Raw genomic sequence first — 17,274 nt, forward strand, 5'->3', positions numbered from 1 at the left:
GGTCAGCGAGGACTACATAGAAAGTAGTCTTCTGCTAACTTTCCTTACTGTTCAGAGAAATAGAATTATTATTAAGAGGTAATTATAATTTATTTTTAATTTTGAGGCAGGGTCTCATGCAGCCCTGACTCTCTTAAACTCTATTTAACTGAGTCTGGCCTTGAACTCTTGATCTACCTGCTTCCACCTTTTAAGTGCTGGGGTCCCAGGCATGTGGTATCGTTTGTTTTCATTCTTGCAGTGAAAGATAAATAACTACAGAGATTTGGCAACAGTATAAAATACAAATGCATGTTATATTTATCTCTGTCAGTCTGCTTTCAAAACTAAGCAAATAATCCCTGTGATCACTAATTATGTGCCAATTTAGAAGGTGTTTTTGGACAAGAATAACTTGAAAATCAGTGCATTTAGAATAAGTAAAATTCTCTGTAATGGGGACAAACCTCTTCTAATCTCAGTTGGGAGCCTAAATAGAATAAAAAGTTCAGCCACTCGAAGCACTGGGGAGCTCTCTAGGCTACTAGTCCCAGGATAGGAACTATACCACCAATCCCACACATACCATCCCCACCTCCCTAACTTCCATACTTCTCACCCTCAATATAGAGTCTGGATTTGCTAGCCTCCACAATTGCATTTAGTAATAGTCAACAAATTAAGTCATGATCTTGCACATGAGGAATCATCAGCTTCACAAATGTAGAGAGCTGAGAATCATAGAGTGGGACCCAAGGAGGAAGTGGTCCTCAGGTCCCTATTCTCACTACAGGAAGTCTGCAGAACAAAGGAAAGAGCATGTGTGGCTCTTAAAATGCAGAGCTAGGAGAGTGAGGTATGGTGGCATATATCTATAATCTCAGTACATCAGAGGCCGAGGGAGAAGGATTGTCATGACTTCAAGGCTAGATTGGGCTGCACCGTGTATTCCAAGCCAGGCTGGGCTACAAAGTCAGAGCCTGTCTTTTCTTAGTTAGGGTGTCAATTGCTATGAAGAGACTCCATGACTACAGTAACTTTTATAAAAAGAAAAACTTTTAATTTGGGTGGCTTAAAGTTTCAGAGGTTTAGTCTATTACCATTATGGCAGGAAACATGGTGATATACATGCAATCATGGTGCTGGAGAAGGAGCTGAGAGTTCTACATCTTGATCTGGAAGCAAATAGGAAGTGAACTGTGACACTGGACATAGCTTGAGCACAGGAGACTCAAAGCCCACCCCTACAGTGACACACTTCCTCTTAACAAGGCCACACCTCCTAATGTTGCCACTCCCTTTGGGGGCCATTTTCTTTCAAACCACCATGTCTCAAAATTAGTTAAAAACAAAAACAAAAAGAGAAAGAAGAGTTGGAAACGTGAATGGGAAAGAAGAGCTGAGTGTTATTGTTGAATGAGCAGAGGAAGACTGAAGTCACTATACTCAAACTTACCTGGCCTTCTTTGACCTAGTGTTTATACTATTTTCCTCTTCCTCAAATTATTCCTCTGGCCTCCCCAGAAGCTGGAAAACAGCAAAGTGACCCTGATTAATTCCTATATAAGCAAACCATAGCTGAAGTGAAGAAAAAGAGAAAGGTACAGTGAAGAATGGCTCTGTTGACAAGAGGTGTGGAACCGTTGCTACAGGATAGCCCAGCTTCTGGCTGAAGAGGCCTAACTTAACATTAATGCATCCATGACAGGCTGCAGACTAACAATATTGGGACTAGGCCTCACCATTGCAATAACCAGGAAAAGCCATGAGCTGTACCCTGCAGGAGACCAACCAGAAATGAGACAAGTACTAGATGCTTCAAGACATAAAGGATAGCTTACATCACTTGTATATAGGTTGCCAGTTTCCTTGCAGCAATGCCAGTTCCAATCCCTGTTTGACAAGACTTTTGTTACCTCACTCCTGCCCAATAAGGAGTTCAACCCACATCTGAATCTGGAATTACCTTACCCCCCCATCCTTTACTCTTTTAAAACCCTGCCATAACTGAGCTCAATGCTCTCCTGATCCAACCAATGTGACTGTTGTTAAATATTTCTCCTAAACTAATCAGATTTTGTTCTGTTTAACTAGGAATACTGTCTCACTCAGAGTAAATATACACAGATCTTTTGTGAGTCTACAATGCTCACATGGCTGTCTTTAAAGACAAGTAAGTAAGAGAGAGACTCCCTCTAGGTTACTAACATGATTTACTTTTCCAAAAGTTTTCTTTTTTCTTTCTTCTGGAAAGAGAAATGAGTGCTTATTCTTAAGATAGTTGGCTTCTAAAAATACCAAGAATATGTGAATAAATTAGGATAAGAACATGAAGCATGGAACTTTGTAGGTTAAATTAAGAATTCTGTTCCCCCTAGCCAAGGCTAACTCTATTAAATTTTGTAGCATCACTCAGTGACTTTCTTTAAAAATCTGTGAATGCAAATTTTTCTCCTAATGTCATAAGTAAAACAAATAAACAAACAAACTAAATTAAAATTATGTAATTTCAAATAGGTAACAATGCATCCCAAGTTTTTGTCCATTGATGAAGAGAGGTATTAGTCATGAGTTGCACAAACTCAGCATTTGCCAGGGGCTACTTGCCAGGGACAAGGTTAAAGAGGGTCAGTCCTTATTCACAGGGCCCAGGCAAACCTATGTTGGTAGAACGGTCTGGACTACCTAGCTAACTGGGTCTACACCTCTCTTGAAATCTTGCAGCATGGACAAGTGTGCTAGGGACAGACACAGTATCCATTCTTCATGTGTTCACAGAGGGGAAGGGAGTTCCACTCCTTTCTCCAAAAAAGGGAAGAACACCTTCAACTCCCTTCTGACCCTTTTCTTCCTCAGGCAAAGTGGACTACATTGAAGGTGGACCTCAGTGGCAACCAGAATTGGGAGAGCTGAGAATGCCAGCTTTCTCTTCCTTCCAAGGGACCAGAGACAGACAGTGCCTGTCAGTTCAGCTACAGGGTCTCCATCAGTTCTCTACCCACCGTGTGCTTAAGTCAGAGACTCACAGCCATCCCATGACAACTTGGTGGACAGGTCTTTCATAAGAGACAGACTGGTGAAAACCAATTTCCCACAAGCTAAAAGCCATTTCATGTCTCCCACCTCCCCAGCCCCTGTGTGTGTGTGTGTGTGTGTGTGTGTGTGTGTGTGTGTGTGTGTGTGTGTGTGTGCGCGTGCTTGGAAGACAACTTTGGGGGAATCTATTCTCTACTTCCACCATGAGATAGAGCCCCTCTGTCTCTGTCTCTGACTTCTCTGTCCCTCGCCCCCCACCTCATTTTTGAGACAGGGTTTCTCTATTTAGCCCTGGCTGTTCTGGTGCTCTTACCTCAAAGTAAGAGATTTTTCCTGCTTCTTCCTTACAAATTCTGGGATTCAAGGCACGTACCAATATTTCTTAATCATTTAAACTTCAGTTGAACCTAATGCAATAACATATCTGGGGAGGAGAGGGCCAATATAAGATGCTTAACAAGGTTGCACTGGCTAACTGAACATCTCAACTCATGTTGTTCAAGCTGACTAATAAAAAAGGAGAGCAGGTGGCACACTGTGGTATACAGAGTGTGGGGAAGGGAAGGGAGCTGCTACCACCAGATGGATGATGAGAGAGGATGGCCAGAATTTCAATTTTTCAGCCAGAGAACTTGACTTTCTGTATCCCACCAAGCTCAAAGCCATGTTACAAAAGCACCAGCTGGCTACATAGAGATGGTCTAAGTATTGCAGGTACTGAAGACAAAACCATGTGGAGAGTCATACCTATCTTCACATTGATATGAGTGCACTCTGGTATGAGAGTCCTCTCTGTTTACCAGGTTCTGCAAAGACATTCATGGTGTATATAGCAGAAAACTAGGATGCCAGCCATTCCTTGGCCCATTGCCTTTGACTGGAAAGGAAAGCATACCATCTAACCTGTCTCCAGTGAAACAGTGAGAGAGGATTTACAAATTTTAGTTTAAATCTAGGAAGACCATTTCATTCAAAGCTCCTTTATCTAGTAAAAAATGAAGAATAAATGGAGGAAATTAGCTTTGCTCTTGGGAAAGAGCAGCCATATTCTGAAAATGGAAGTCAGCCATGGACCAGGCATGGAGCTAGTTGGAAAAATTAGAAATAAATTAATGTGCTGCAGTTAACCATTGCATTGAACCCTTTCTGTTAGGAGGCCTGTATTTAATAGAGTCATGGCACCCAGTTACTTCTACAGAGAAGTATTTCATGGCTCCTAATTGAGGAAGACCCTTCTTCATTTACATACTTTTGTTTATATAAAAATCACAGCTTTCATCTTAGAGAGAATCAAATAGGTTATTCTGGAATGATTTTGACCATTGTTGTTCAGCTTTATACTGACTGTCCCACATTGGAATATCAAAATATTGGTGTTTGTTTTTGCTCTTTTGAAGGGCCCACCACCCAGCTCCCAAATAAATCACACATGGAGGCCTATCCTTAATTATAAATGTCCAACCTTAGCTTGGCTTGTTTCTTGCCAGCTTTCCTTAACTTTAAATTATCCCATCTACCTTTTGCCTCTGGACTTTTTCCTTTTCTTTCTTCTGTATAACTTACTTTCACTCTTACTCCATGGCTGTCTGTGTGGCTGGGTGGCTGGCCCCTGGCATCCTCCTCTCTTTGTTCTCTTGCTCTTTCTTCTCTCTTCTCCCAGATTTTTCCTTCTATTAATTCTTTCTGTCTGCCAGCCCCACCTATCCTTTCTTCTGCCTTAATATTGACCATTCAGTTCTTTATTAGACCATCATGTGTTTTAGACAGGCACAGTAACACAGCTTCCCAGAGTTTCACAAATGCAGCATAAATAAAAGTAACACACCTTAAAATAATATTCCCCAACATTTCCCACTTTTTGTCTAAACAAAAAATGAAAGGTTTTAACTTTAACACAATAAGACTGTATACAATAAGAATAATTATCAAGTAAAGATTACATTCACAATGTAATGAATTCCAGTTCATTTCTGTCTGGAAAATTAAAAGAAAATATTCCATTATCTATCTTATCTTAGTGAATCCAAAATTTTATACCTAATTTATTTTCTATCATATCTAAGGAAAACTACAACTATAACTATCTAGTCTTCAACTCCATCAAAGGCTCCAGAAGGATATAATATTATTTAAGTAAACAAAAAGTGCATTGCAAACAACTTCCAAAAATTCTAGACATAACAGAGACATATGACTGCCTGGACAGTCACCCAAAGTTCTTCTGCAACATTGGGGTATCCATCTTCAGCCTACAGGTCCATAGTATCTGGAAGACTTTCCAATGAAGCAGGAAATTTGAAAGCCTGTCCTGGCTATTGGCAAAGTTTGTCAGTAGCTTTCTTTTGTGTCTTCTGTGAAGCAGGAACCCTGAAAGACCAACCTGCCTTGTTATGGCAAAATTCAACAGTCACTTTCCTGTGCGTCTGCATATCCAGTTTATACAACATATTGTCAAACAGTCCAGGCAAGAGCAGCTTCTTGCCCAAATGTCTCACCTTGCCACACTGAAAACAAACTCCATAAGGAGTTTCTTCCATGCCTATCATCTCTGAAGTAAATTGGTGTTGCCAGGAGCAGATGTGTCTCATTGTCATGAAATACCTTAGGTTAACAAAACTTTTTAAATGCCTTATTCTATAGGTCTTTGAAGCATTCGAAGATCATCTATCTATCTAAAACATACCTATTTAACCTAAAAAAATATCTAAGATGACTACAAGTTTAATTATTATACATTAATTACTAACCTCATTTCTTATTTATATACTGCATTTTAAATGAATTGCGTAAGTACAATAACTCAAACAAAAATAGAAATAGAATTAGAATATATATATATATATATGTATATATATATATATACATATATATATATATATACATATATATATGTATATATATATATGCAGTGTAACAAAATAACTTTAAATTTGTATCAATACACTACATTTCCCTAAATTATAACAAACATCCTTGACCCACCAAATAACCAAAGACCTCCCACAAACCAGCTCTTGGGAACGTGGGCATAGTGTTCTCCAAATTGCTTCCTGCTGTCTGTGGAAGAAGCATCTTTATGGTCTCAGAGAGAAAAGTTGAGATAATGGCCAAGTCCTGGGAAGACCAGCTATAATCTTTGTTGATATATCACCTGTCGAGATTCAGGAGGTCTTGCCTGATCAAACCTGATCTATGTTAACCTGGGATGAATCAACAGCCTCTTGTTTCCTGTGGAAATAAAACTCCAAAGCATTTTTTATTTCAACTTGAAAAATACATTTTTTACTACCATTTTAAAGTTAGGGCATTCTTAAAATATCCAGGCTGGTTTATTTCATCAAGCCTCTTTCAATCCCATGTCTCTCAGCAGCTGTCATTTGCTTATCAACAATCAGAAAATTCAAAATCAACACAATAACACACAGGATCCAGACTCCCTGTGTATTTCCCATCTTATGTAGCTTTTTTTCTTTTATATTACTTTTACTCTCTCTTTAAAGACTAATTTTTTAACTATTTCTTTCTACAACTGTCCATACCCATATTCTTTTGTTCTTAAGCCTACACATATTATAAAACACACTGTAATCTGTTTAGAGGGTTCTTTCATCTGGACCTCTTTTACTGCATATATTTTAGCCTTTTTTGACCGCAGGAGCAAACTTTGGACTGCTAAGCTACACCTGGATCCTCTAGGAAGCTCCCTTGGCTGGTTCTGCCCACTTCTAGATCCATGAGAGCCAAGCCTAAAGCTTGCATCCCAGTGGGAGGTGTGTTTGACCTGGAATTACATTCAGTCCCCCAGCTATGGAATGCCAGTCCCCTGTACTGTGGCAGGTGTTTTTTTTTACTTAGTTTTTTGTTTCTATTTAGTGTGAAAAAAGCTGTTGAAGTGCTCTGCTGTACAGCGGGGTTTTCTTAAAGGAGGCATATCCTCTTTTTCTTTTCTTTTCTTTTCTTTTCTTTTCTTTTCTTTTCTTTTCTTTTCTTTTCTTTTCTTTTCGCTTTCTCAGGCCCTAGGAATATCCAAGCCTCACACCAGTACACCAAAATGTTCAGCTTTCTATGGGCCCACATTGGAACACCAAAATATTGTTTGTTTTTGTTCTTTCAGGAGGTCTGCCACCAAGCTCCCACATAAACCACACACACAGGCTTATTCTTAATTATAAATACTCAGCCTTTGCTTGACTTGTTTCTTGCCAACTTTTCTTAACTTTAAATTATCCCATCTACCTTTTGCTTCTAGACTTTTCCCTTTTCTTACTACTGTAAACTATGGCCTGGGGACCACAGAGTTAGTTTACATTAAATTCCATGTTCTAATGTGGAAGAAATTTCTTGAAATTTTATAGTTCTACAGGACAAAGAAAGTCATAAATCAAGATAAGTTTAAAATACATTGACGCTGGTAGCTTTTCTAGAGGCCTGAGATGCTGTCTGGAGGCATTATTGGTCTGATAGGCTATTAGATTCCAAAATGTTTCTATCTGTTAGTCACAGTACATTAGTTCTAACACAGAGGTAGACAAAGAAAGGCTGTTCTGGGAAGGATAGAACTAACCAAAGACAAGGAAATTGGCCTCTGGACCAGCAACATTCCGATCTCTCCACAGTACTGAACTTCTAATCAGTCCAACAATCTCTGCAGACACAGCTCCTTTCCAATTTTCCCTCGTACTATCTTGAGCAGGTTTACATAGATGGCCTTTGCCACAACAATGGATGTATCCCCCATACTGTGCCCAGAGTGCCATGATGGAGAGGGATGTCTTTCCATTTCTCTTTTATCCCCAAAGTTCCCTATTTTCAGGGGAGCTCATTTGAACACTCCCTTTGTTTATATTTCATTTGAAAATGGCTTTGACCCATTAGCTGGTCTGTAAGTAATAAAATTATGACTGGCATTGGGGAGGAAAGAAAAAAAGACCCAGCATTTCCCGAATGGGGCCTTTCTATTTAGCTGATGACCTGATTCCACCAGTTACAAGCTCTGACATTATCACTAGCTAAAAGAAATTTAGCCAGTAGTTTCAACATCTTATATTTTTGTGGAAAGAATACATGATATGTAGGGGTGGGAAGAGTTAATTTTTTTCCCAACCCCAAGTAAAAGAAAGTAGTTTGTTTGCTTTCAGTAAACTAATGAAGGTGAGCTCAAGACTTTCAGGTTCCTGACCTGTTAGACTACAATCAGTGCCTTGTCTTCAGGTTCAAGAGATGTTTGTTTTGAGTTTTTCATGGACTCAAAGTGCAAGCCCGCCTGAATATATGCAGGTTAGAAAGTACAGGGGGTGGAGTGTGTGCAGCCAAATTTCCTTGTTTTTGCTATTCGCCAGATTTGCGTTCGAATGATACTTTTAAAATTCATTAGACCAGCAATAACTCAGTGGCATTTAACCTGCCAGTCAGACACAATGATGCCTCATTACTGTGCTCTGTCCGCACAGTTACACACTGATAAAAGGCCTTTTCATTCTGTTCTCCGCCTGCTCAATCAAAAGCACGAATAGCATTTCCTTTTCTCGGTCACGCATCTCCCAGCTACACATTCCACTAATGTTTCCAGCCACAGTGCTTAGTGATTTAGTGGTTTTACAAACGCATATCCATAGACTGATCAAATTGAATTAGGAACAAAATTGCTGCAAAGCCTGGAAGTTCTCAGACCCGTGACTGGCCGTGTAGTGACTCCCTACATTCTGAAGGCATGGATGGAAAAATGAATGAATCTTCAAGTGTGGTTTCTAAATATGCAGTGAATGGAACAACCTGAACCTTAGAGCACAAATGTTTGCTAATTTCTGTTTTGTCACTTAAAAAGTGCTCTTCTCACAGATTGAGCATTCTAACTAACTTGAAGTGAAATAATTGGCAGCTGCTAACTAGCCATCTTGGCTCTGTGCTTGCCAGTTTCGCTCATTCCATTGGAATAGATTGTACATCTTTTTGGAAAACCTTTGTGTACTGTGGGAAGATTGGACTGTGCCCTGCTCTAATTTACTCCATATTTCAGGAAACAGAGGCTTCCCGGCTGTGCCTTGACCTGGCTCCATTTTTTTCATGAACACAGAAGCAGGAGTGACTGCATCATGTTTGTGTAAACAGACACTGCCCAGCACCACCCAGGAGGCCCAGGCTGGACGCTCACTCCTAAAAGTAAAAAGTTGCCATCTATAAACTTATCAAAGTAGACTGGGAGCACATGAACATGTGGGTGTATTAAAACTGAATCAAAGAAACAAGGCCCAGAGCCTGTCACACATGCCACATTGGTGACGGGCACAACATCCTCACCTGGACCCCATAATGAAGACACATAACATGGTGGTGATGGTCCCCACTGACCCCATCTGACTACCTAGTCTATCATCAAGGGATGGACAGGCAAGGCAAAGAACTCCCAACTGTCCCAGGAACTTTGACTCAGCGTGGTTTCTGCTGCTGTTCCTCATCCTTCCTTCCAGACTAATTCTACGCTTTGCATCTATGGTTCTGTACCCCGTGACTCAGTTTGATGCAGTGGCCCTGTTACCTTGCGGCTTAGCTCTGTAGGCCTCTAGCAGATCTCTACTGGGTTCCTCATTACGTCACATAAGCACTTGAAGTGACTGTCTTCCCGTCAGGGTCTATCTCTGCCTCCAGGAAGGCCTCTCTAAAGTCTTCTGTAGTCTCTCTATATATACAAATGGATACATGAGTATGTCAAGCTCCGTGAAGTGTAGGGATGCTAATATTAGTAATTAAGACTATTTTCAAAGAACTTGTGCTCACCACAGGCTAGATATCAAAGAAATTCAACTACATTCTAAACTGCAGCCAATGAACTGACTTAGCCTGTGAGTCTGTTATTCTATAAATCCCGACATCGTGGAAAGACACATGTCCATCTATGTTTCTGTTATAGTATGCTGACATCGTTGGCGTGTGGGTCTGTAATGGCCAGGGGCTGAGCCAAGGTGTGACATCCCCCACCCCCATTCTGGATGCTCTGGAACTTATTCAGCTATCTTTTCCAATTGGGAAAACTTGAAGAATGCCAACTCACTTTCTGCTGTACACTTTTTTTTTTCCATTGGAGTGCTGTTGTGATGGAGAAAACATAATTGAAAAATGTACAAATTGGTTCCCCTAGCATTTCCTGTCTCTATTTAACTTGCCACACTTGCCATAACCACTGTTCCAGTAACAAGGCAGGCGGAAACAGAGAAAAAGGCACCTCTCCCCATTGTGAGACCCTCTCCACCACCACCACCTGGCCTCATTTGAGTTTCAAAGGAGAAAAAAAATGTTCACCATAGCTGAATTGGAGGTAGATTTTCTTGGTTGGAAGAGCAGGCAGGATTGGGAAAATGGTTGATAATGAGTAGCTGGTTGGAGAAGGGATGCTCTGTAGCAGCTCTTTGGGATTAGGATAGTCTAGAGAGCAATTAAGTCTCACCCAGATTTTGAGGTTCAACAGAGGCAGAAAACAGCATTTTGTCTTCCAGGAGGATTCCCAAAGAGTAGGGAAAATGTAGAGAGTTTATTCTGGAGCCATTCTGAGTGACAATGGCCTGCAGGTTACCTCAAATTCTATGTTCCAATGTGGAAGCAGTTTCCATATAGTTCATATAGTTTTACAGAACAAGGAAAGTCACACATTAAGCAAGTTTAAAATGCATTAGTAGGCACATCAGAAGGTGGTTTCAGATACTGTCTGGTGACATTCTTAGCTTTTGAGTTGGTAGCAGCTAGTAGTCTGCTAAATAACAGATTTCAACGGGTGCTTATCTATTAGTTACAGGATATTAGTTTTGACACAGAAGTGAGCAAGGAATGACTACTTTAGGGGGCTAAAACAAGCCCAAGATGAGGACATTAGACTGTGGACCTGCAATGTTCTGATCTCTCTACATTGCTGAACTTCTAATCAGGCAACCAGGCTCTGCAGACACAGCTTCATTTCAGGAGATCTTATTTACCTTTGAATCCACAAAAATCTCTCTAATTGAAATGCAGTTGCAAGCAAAAGCATGAGAGGAGCCTAGAATTGAGGAGTTTTCCCTACCACTCAGGAGATAGTGGGGATGAAAAGGTAATTATGTTCATGTGCAGAAAAAAACAGCCCTCCATCTCTTGAACACTTTGAGTTTGGACCCTAAGATCTAAACTCACACTGAGGGGCTGGAGGCAGAGCTCAGGGGTAGAGCATTTGCCTGTCACAAGCAACATCCTAGGTTAGACTGCCGGGGCTGCCAACACACATACATTCTCACTGTATTTAAGAAAATAACAGCAATGATTAATCTGAAATGGAGGCTCTTGCTTACAGTCCAGACTGGCTTTGGAATCTTGACCCTTCTGCCTTAGCATCCTCTGTGCTTTATAGAAATTTTACAGTTAAGACATGTTTTTTCAGTCTTCAATCTATTTTCAGTTGTCTTGTGGATTTTTTTCTCTCCCTCTTTGGTAGTTTTAAATTTTTAATTAAAATGCAATTATATCATTTTTCCCATTCCCTTTCCTCCCTCTAACTCTTTCTAAAGCCTCCCTCCCTCTTCAATTCGTAGCCTCTTTTTCTTTATTATTGTTACATATTCATGTGCTTATCTATCTATATACTCTCTGTAATGATTTCACAGCTAGCCATTTGGTATTGTTATCTAACAAGTCTGAGGGCTCATGCCTGCGAAAAGCTAACTTTCCCTCTCCCAGGAGTCCTTAGCTGCCTGAAGCTCTTTATCTGGGATAGGAGAGCTACACCCATGGGTGGATTTTTTTAAAATACTTATTCAAGTTAATATCCAAATAAGGTGCGTGCATTGTATTGCACGTTTGATACATTTGTGTCTCTTTTTATTCTGTACATTCCTCTTCCCTCTTTCCTTTCCTTATATTTTAGTTATTGGAAGGTCCAGATCATGTGCCCTGCAGGCTTTTGTACTTTCTAGTATTGTTGATCTTTATCGCACCCTTTAAGCAATTTGTGAACTTCCTGTTATGTTTAGTCTCACTTTTAAATCTTTCTCCGTTCTTTCACCTAATCCACAGGTCTGTAATGTTCCAGGAGCCCCGTCCAAAAACAAAGCCAGCATGGAAGAAAGGTTTGCTGGGGGGGGGGGGGGGGGGGGCTGTCTTTTTTTTTTTTTTTCAGTGAGTGTAAACTTTCACCTGTGAGGGCCAGCTCTTGAGTGCTTTACTGAACAAGCATGCTCTTACCCTCCACTCTGTGGTCTAACCAACCACTTACTCACAGATGATTCACCGTTTCCCAAAAATCTTTCTTGGAACACCAGCAAACACGAACACACACAAAACGTTTGTTTGTCTTGCCTTTTGTGTCCTATATCCCATTGTGTCACCACAGTGTCTCTAATTTCTTTTCGTTTACCAGATAATGCCTAGTGCCCTGGGGTTGCTGATAAAGCGGCTCTGTTCCTATTCACTGCTGCACTAACTTTTTTCCTCAGAGAATAACTTCTGTCTGATTAGACATACTGAATGGCTGACTTCTTTCCAGACAGACTAGCCGGCTTTCCCCTGGGTGGAGGTGGGCCTAATCCTGGGCAGCATTTGATATGCTGGAAGCTGGGAACTCATGCTGAAAGCAAAGCCCATGGGAAAGAAGGTATCAGGTCATATTCAGAGCAGGGTGTTGCAGTTTAAAAATCAGATAAGCCACCCAGAGCTGGCCTCACTGTCCCTGGCTGTATAAATGCTGGAAGATACCGCCATCATTTTAGCTTAACCATTGGGTGATAGTAGCATTGGTTTATGTTCTCCTTCCTGACCTCTAATTCTTTTAATACCTTTCCACACCCTGTTATGTAAGGAATATATATATATGGACATGTGCATGTGCATGCATGCACTAGCTAGCTACATTCTTAGATTGACTTTGCTATAAAAATTTCTCAGTTGCTTGTATCTCTTAGTTGCATATAACTTCAAATCTATCCTAGCTTTTTAAGGAGTACAGTTATTTTTATTGCATTGAGTTTCAGTTTATAACAAATGAATTTGCAATAAGAAAAGGGCTTTAGGGAATGAAGACTCTGAATTACATGATCGGAGAAAGTACATTCTGTATTGAAATGTCAATTTGTGAAGGGGAGTATTGTCAGACTCAGAAGTAGAAACTGACCAACATGGTGGGATGCATCATCCGGACAGGGACATTAGGAAGTTGTCACTCAGTCAGAACCCTGGGAAAGATGAGATTTGCTAATCAAGAAAACACTGTGTTCTCGTGCCTTTGGGTTGGAGGGGAATGGAAAACAGGTGAGTCTGGAGGAGAGGCACAATCCTGCTTATGGTCATGGTCTTGGCAGCTTACAGGTGAGTCTGCAGGAGAGGTATGATCCTGATTATCATCGTGGTCTTGGCAGCTTACAAAATGAATTTCTCATCTAACTGAACAACAGCCTTGTGTGGCGTCATGATACCATCATTCTCAGCAGAAACAAATGAGGTAAAGAGAGACTGGGAGTCTTGCTCCAAATCAAATGACCAATAAGCACTGTAATAGTGAGTAGGTATTTGGCTGCCATCTGCAAGCCTGTCTCATCCACCCCTCCCCCACCCCACCCCTCTCTTCTTTGTCTGCCTGTCTCACAGTGTGGGCCTCAATGTACACTTCCATGAGCTCGGAGTTGCCTTTTCTGGAGATTTAAGGGCATACATGGCTCTGTTCTTCTCTTGAATGTAGTATGCATGGTAGCTCTCCAATGACTACAGATTATCCTTGGGCAAATTGCTTCTCCTTCCTGGCTGGGCTCCATTTTTTCTAATTCTAAGGTTCCTTTTATTTAATACTCTAATAATTTAGAAATTTTAGAAAACATAGCTCCAATAGTAGGGTGAAACCATAGCTACCACATCTTGAGCACTGTCAAGTTGAGCACTACACTGAATCACTTAGATACATCCTTGCCATTTCTGTACTGCCTGGAAATGTTAGACTTCTTCTATAGATAGAGACACTTCTGAAACAGAGAAGCTCAACAGCTTTCCTGCAGCCCAGATTGTCTGTGTGTCGTCCCCCCCACCCCACACACATATCACAGCAATAACTTCCTAATTGGTCTTCTTGTTCCCAATTTATCACCACTACCTCCATTGTCCAAACAACCTTTGGAGTGACCTCGTTAAACATTTATATCAGATCAAGTCTTGCCCCGAGGACATCCCCTTCCACCTAACTGACTAAAATTCAGACTCTCCATTGCTTTTTTTCTTCACATTCTGCTTGCGCAAATTACTCATGTTCTGAAAAACCTAGAACCTGTGTGTGTGGCAAAAGAGACTGTTTGCAGATCTGATTAAGAAGCCTGTGTGGGAAAAATACCTTGTATTGTGAGTGTGGTGGTGGTGTGTGTGTATGGGGGTTGGTGACAACATAGTCACAGAGATTCTTAGAAGAAAAAGAAGAGGGGCCTGGAGAGATGGCTCAGCCATTAAAGGCTAGGCTCACAACCAAAAATGTAGGAAAAAGAAGAGGGTGGGTCTCAGAAATCTGAACACACCACCCTGGCGGTTTGGACAATGGAGATCTGACTGAAGCTAAGAAGTCCTGGAATCCTCTGGAAGCTAGTAAAAATAAGGAAACATGTTCTCTCTAGGGCCCCTATGGAGGGAGGGTGGCCTTGTCATCTTGAGTTTGGGCCAATGAATCCATTTTGGACTTCTGCCTTCCAAACCACAAGCCGTCACTGTGTATCCTGGTCTACCACTCAGTCTCTGATAATCGGTTAATCCGTTATGCAGCAGTCGAAGCTAACCCTCACTCACGGACCTTCCAGGCCTCAGACACATGAATTTCACTCTTTTTTTTTCTTTTTCTTTTTTTCCGAGACAGGATTTCTCTGTGCAGCTTTGCATCTTTCCCAGAACTCACAGAGATCCTCCTGGCTCTGCCTCTTGAGTGCTGTGATCAAAGGCGTGTGCCACCACTGCCTGGCTGAATTTCACTTTTGCTGGATCAAGACTCCTGCATTTACTGTTCCCTTTGTTGGAGTAGCCTGCCCCAGATTTTTCATGTGACCTCTGTTCCTGAGGTGACCCCTACGTGTCGCTCGCTCATGGTCATGCACGTTAAAGATTTTGCAGAATGTATGATCAGAAGGAACAAAGCACACACCTAGACAGAGGTCCGTCTTCTGAAGGCTTGCCAGATGGATCCTATTACTAAGCACTTCTCCCTCGGTAGGCCATTGCTTATGGAACCTTGCCAAATTTGGAAACCGGGGACTGTATTCAGAGGAAAGATATATCCTTTCCTTCCCATTTCGGCATTTTGTCGGTTGCACAGAAGATGTCCAAGAATGAAAGCAAGTGGATTCCTTTCAGAGATCTTTGTTGACCACAGCACCTGTAACATCTTCACAGCGCATGGGACTTCTTTTCTGTTTATGCAGCGAGTTCAATACTTACAGCCTTAATGCAAGGGGAAAACTCAAACGTCCATTAGCCCCTTCCCAGGAAGCCACATAAAAAGAACGCTCCGGTAAGTCTTTGCAAATAGCTCTTTCCTCCGCCTTCGTGAGTGGCAGTATGTTGGTGCCGCACATATGCTTAGGGCAATATGAGTCTCCCGAAACATGTCTTCAGGAGTTTCTATAGAAACATGAAATTTGTCGAGTTCAATGAATCCTTGTAGAGCATTGAGGGAACTAGGTGTTGCTTGCCTCTGAAGATGACAAGAAGGCTCTTTACAACCCCAGCCCCTGGTGGCTAGCCTAAGTGAGAGAGAAACTACCTCCAACAATCGGGCTCATGTCAGGGGAAGGAATGCTGTCTCTTTTATAGTTCTCTTTCCATAATCCTATGCCCATGTCCCTGTGGGTTATGTCTCTATCTGCTAACCAACTGCTGAGACCCAGGAGTGCAGTAGTCTTATTGGCCAAGACTAAGTCTCATAACTACCTTCAAATTTAGGGTTAGACTCAAACAATCTATCCAAAAGTTGCTTCAAGGACAGTTGTAGAGATTCCCCTAAAGACAATCAGAAGGCTGTCACCAGTATGGGGAATAGGTACTGGGTAGTCCGAAGAAATCATGTCTTCTGCCCACTCCTGTGGCTCAAGGTGGAGTTTCAGGCCTCAAGACTTTAAATCAGGAAGATAATTTTGAAGATTTCAGGGAGGGGAGATCCCTAGATAATGCCACCTTCTCGCCAGCCCACTCCATTTGCAGTAAGAGCCATCTGGTCTTGATTTGTCTGCTGTATCCATGCTGTTTGCAATTCTAACTTCAATCCCTTTGCTTATGAAGTGAGCTAGCAGCCTTTAAACAAGCCAGAGTCTTAAAACACCCAGATTAAAAACAGCTCATCACACTTTAGAAAGGCAGGCAGCCTCTGATGATGTCGGCCTCTCAAGACCTCCAGCAGAGCTGGTGCCCCTTCCTGTTTTATTCATTTTGCTTTGTTGCACAACATAGTTGAAAAAAGAAAATATTTGATGACCAACAATTAACCTTCTTCTAAAAAAATGATATAGCAAAACCTTCTTTACAGATAAACTTTGAATACCCATGTTATTTTTTTAAGGCAATGAATTTTTGAGTATTTTAGAATGTATTTGTGTGGTTGACTTCCTATACTGGGTCTATAGGAAAATATAAAAATTAATTTAAAAGTTTAAAATTCTTTTTTCTTTTTTTCTTTTCTTTTTTTTTGTTTTTTGTTTGTTTGTTTGTTTGTTTTTGTTTTTTGCTTTTTTGTTTTTGTTTTTCGAGACAGGGTTTCTCTGTGCAGCTTTGCGCCTTTCACTTGGTAGCCCAGGCTGGCCTCAAACTCAGAGAGATCCGCCTGGCTCTGCCTCCTGAGTGCTGGGATTAAAGGTGTGAGCCACCACTGCCCGGCTTAAAATTCTATTTGTGTGTGTGTGTGTGTGTGTGTGTGTGTGTGTGTGTAAAACCTGTGCATCACTGTGCACATACAGAGGTTAGAGGACAGCTTGTGGGAGACAATTCTCTTTCTACCCTGTGCATCCCAGGATATAAATCAGGTTATCTGCCTTGGTAGCAAGCACCAATGGAACCTGAAGGGGTTTTGTGTTTTAAATATGGAACACTTTACAAATTTGTATGTCACCCTTGTGCAGGGGCCATCCTAATCTTTTCTGAATGTTCTAATTTTTAATGTGTTGCCAAAGCAAGAACTAAAAGTGTTTTGTTTTGTTTTGTAAGAAACTGGTAACTGATTATTAGTTAATCAGATCTTTCTGATGTGTGCTGCCAACTTAGAACATAACAATTAGACTCCTTTTACCTTCC

The 17,274-nt window shown here is 41.1% G+C and overlaps 1 pseudogene; it reads right to left on the reverse strand.

The window, feature by feature from the left end:
• Positions 1 to 17,057: 17,057 nt before the first annotated feature.
• Positions 17,058 to 17,157, reverse strand: LOC118586429 (annotated as a pseudogene).
• Positions 17,158 to 17,274: the final 117 nt, after the last annotated feature.

Source organism: Onychomys torridus, chromosome 6 (genome assembly GCF_903995425.1).
Source record: "Onychomys torridus chromosome 6, mOncTor1.1, whole genome shotgun sequence".
In the NCBI taxonomy this organism is placed as follows: domain Eukaryota; kingdom Metazoa; phylum Chordata; class Mammalia; order Rodentia; family Cricetidae; genus Onychomys; species Onychomys torridus.